This window comes from Geospiza fortis, unplaced genomic scaffold, assembly GCF_000277835.1.
Source record: "Geospiza fortis unplaced genomic scaffold, GeoFor_1.0 scaffold29, whole genome shotgun sequence".
Classification (NCBI taxonomy): Eukaryota; Metazoa; Chordata; class Aves; order Passeriformes; family Thraupidae; genus Geospiza; species Geospiza fortis.
In genome coordinates, this window is record NW_005054349.1 from 264793 (window position 1) to 268593 (window position 3801).

A 3801-nucleotide genomic window follows, 5' to 3' on the forward strand; every position below is an offset into this window, starting at 1 on the left:
TACAAAATTGCCCTTGGAGGAAGGTGATGACAAAGAGAATTTCTCTTGTCCACTTACTGATTTAAGCTGATTTCTTCCTGTTTTTTGAGCATCTGGGAAAAAAACATGAGTAATGCGATGACAAAGTTCACCCTTTGTTCTGAGGCAGAGGATGTCAGTGACTTTGCAGACCTGGGGCACTCTGTCATCCCCAGCCAGCATGTGCAGAGGGGGCTGCTCTGCTCTCTAGGCATTGCTTTCTCTTGAAAGCCCGAGGGAGAACAACCACTGCTGCCTGACCTGTCTTCTTGTGACCTTTCAGGTGGGTGCTGCAGCAGGGCCAGCAGGCCCAGACACGCACGGTGATGGTCCTACAGGAATGTGGGTGGGAGCAGCGCACACTGAAATGTGCACACTGGTATGGTCATGCACATCCTTGAGCATCAGGAATGTGGAGATGTGTTCATGCTGCAGGATCACTGGTGTGGCTGCAAGTGGGTAAACTGGGCTCTGCTTCCCACCTGTAAAGCAGAATGAGTATTGCTGGCTGCAGAGGATGTAGGGTGGTATTGCTGTATGATGCTTAATCTGCAGAAGGTTTTGAGATGCTCTGTGTTGAGCTCAGTGATTCCAGCAGGACTTGTCTGTGTTTGGCTTTGCTGGTGCAGAGCAGAACTGTTGTGTTGAAGAGGAGACAGACATTATCAGAATGCACCAACACCCACATCAGAGATTGCCACACGTCGCTGTGTTAGTGCCATGCACACAATGAAGGAGGGCTTGGGAATAAATGCATTTTTCTCATCTTAAAATATCTGATAGAGGGAGATAGAAAGACGTCTTGCAGCAACTCGTCTCTTTCAGACCAGTCACAGCAGATGACCTGAGAAAACTAGCTATCATATACCATATCATGCCAATAAATACCTCTTGCAGTTTTTCTAAGCCTCTATAGTCAGCTGTGTGTGCAGGATAGATATGACTGGATTATTATAGTCTGTCATTTCAGCATGAATTCAGACACTCTGTTAAGTGAGTATTATTTAATAGTCTGGAAGAAGCCTTTGGAGCTGTTATTATCTCTCATGTAAATGCACGTTAAAGCAATTTGAACAGGCGAATCATCTTGCTGAGGGACTATATCCCTCCCATGGGAAGGCTGAGGGGTTTATACTGTGCCACAGCAGAGCTACCTGTCCTCTGGAATGGCAAATGGGAGGTGTGTGGACCCCCAGGATGTCAGGCTGCTGTGAGGAATGGCCAAGCTGCTGCTTGGGCTGTGGCCATGTGCTTAGGGATGCAGAGGAAACAGCCTTGCTTGGGGGGGACCAGGATAAATTAATTTAACACAAACTTTTGACCTCTATCAGCAAATCTGCATGGGCTGACTGCATCAGTTGCCTCATTGCAGCGTGAGACAGCTGTGCTGCCTGCAGGCTGCAGGTGAGTTGGGACCCAGGAGCCCACTGGGGAGGGAAAATGGTCACGGTCCAAAAAGGATCCTTTGGGAAACCCCTGGGTCTGGAGGGTTGGGAGCTGTGGGGAGGGAGCCGCACCACCAGCAGGCAGTAGCAAGACAGGGAGAGCAGGTGGGGAGGAGGGAAAAGTCCCACACAGCACAAAGCTGCTTGCTGGGGATGTTGCTCTAAGAGACCTCCACGGCAGGGCAAGGGAGGTTTTGAAATTGCCACTGGAGTAGGTTACATTTGTGCTGGTTTTCCAAGCCTGCAACCTGCGCCCAGGCCCGGCCGCAGCCGCCCTCCGGAGCAGGCAGCAGCCCCCAGCTTCCTCATGATATTATTATTTTTTTATTTGCCTCAATAAAAATCTGTGAGTCATTAAGTGCTTGTCATGTTTTGATACGTGGATCAGGAACTGATCAATAGCCAGCCAAATTTAATAAAAAGGAGCTCTATTCTTGGGGAATGAGCATGTTACCATGCCAACTATCGATCTTTTCTGACAGGCTCTGTAAGTCACAAAATGGGGTCCTGATGGTAGGTTGGTTTCCCTGCCTGCCAGAAAGGGTGTTGGTTGCAGTCTGTGTGTCTAAAAGACTTCTGAGAAAGCCCTGCTTTTTAATACTGCCTCTATGTAATTCTTTGGCAAAGGTTCTAGATTGCCTGGAGCTAGTGGAAATCATCTAAAGCCTTTATTTCTCTAAGGTGGTGGAAATATAAGACAGAAGGTAGCAGAGCTCTGGTTTTGCACCAGAGTCTCACAAGGCAAGGAGGGATGGAGCCCAGTGCCAGTGCACACCCCTCCCTCACTGATGCAACCACCACCTGGTTCTGCAGCCAACACCCCAGAATTCTTCCTTGCAATTTAAATAATATGAGCCAAACAGTGTTAAATGGCACTGAAACAATCCCCTGCCAGGTGGATTTCTCTAGCTGATCATGGTAAGCAGGACAGATTTACATCCTGAGGAAGAGGGATGCTCTGCAGGGTCCATCAGGTCCCAGAATTTAATGTTGAAGATCTCAGCAAAGTCACCTGGGGAGCAGAAGATCAATGTAATTCCTTCATCGTTTTTCTAGATTGTGTACTGTAAAAAACTTATTATGATTTGACTTGATATTAGCCCTGCCTTTGGTGGGGGCTGAACTCAAGACCTTCAGAGGTCCCTTCCAGGCAGCATTTCTCCTTTGTTTCATCTCAGAGATGTGATGTAAGATCTAACCCCAAAATGAAAGTGCAACTAGCTTTTTTGGCTATTCAGACATGGAGGGCAATATGAACAGACATCAGACTCTGAATATTTCTCAGCACTATTTGTGTATCAGAGGTGCCAGGACAGTCCTGGTCACTGGGCTACATGAGACAGGTTATCGAGCAGAGCTCTTTGACTGCAATTATCAGAAAGGTCACCAGCAGCCAGGGCCTGCCCTTGTATCTGCTCTTGGCATTCCTACTCCTTGGGTTTAGCACATCTCAAGCTCCATTTTTCAAATTTCCTTCTTTCAGAGATTTTCCTCTGGTAAAAATCAGCAGCCTTCTCCATGGGGTTTGTTATCATGAGTTGTTTAATGGAAATGCCCTTTTAATATATGACAAAAGTGAAAGACTTCAGGAAGGTTTAACAGAACCATAGAATTATTTAGGTTGCAAAATCTTCCTAAAATCATCAAATCCAGCAGTTAACCCAGCACTGCCAAGTCCACCACTAAGCCATGTGCCCAGGTGTCACAAGGTCTTTTAAATACCTCCAGGAATGGCAATTCCACCACTGCTATGGGCAGCCTGTGACAGGGATTGAGAACTCTCACAGTGAAGAGATGTTTCCTAATATCTAGTCTAAATCTCCTCTGGCACAATTTGGTGCATTTCCTCTCATCCTGTCGCTCGATGTCTGGGAGAGGAGATCGACCCCCATCTGGGTACAGCCTTCTGTCAGGTAGTTCCAGAGAATGGTAAGGTTCCTGCTGGGCCTCCCTTTGTCCAGGTGGAACATCCCCAGCTCCTTCAGCTGCTTCTCACCACACTTGTGCTCCAGACCCCTCACCAGCTCCACTGCCCTTCTCTGGACCTGCTGCAGCAGCCAAGCCCCAGCCTGTCTCTGCCTCTCTGTCCCTGCAGTGCTGTGGTAGCGCAGCGAGTGCAGAGCAGAGGGTGGAGCAGCCCTTTCAGCAGAATGTCAGAATGTGTGCATGCCAGATTGAGCCTGCAATCAAGGTCTTAAAATTGAGTGAAAGTTGGTTTTGGGATTGCAGACCCCCGCTGCCTGGGCAGAGCCGGGGATGGTTTTAACTCCATACTGACTGGATATCCTGCTCCTCTCGCAGTTTGCACTGGAGCTGTGCAGACACATGAGAGCAGCCG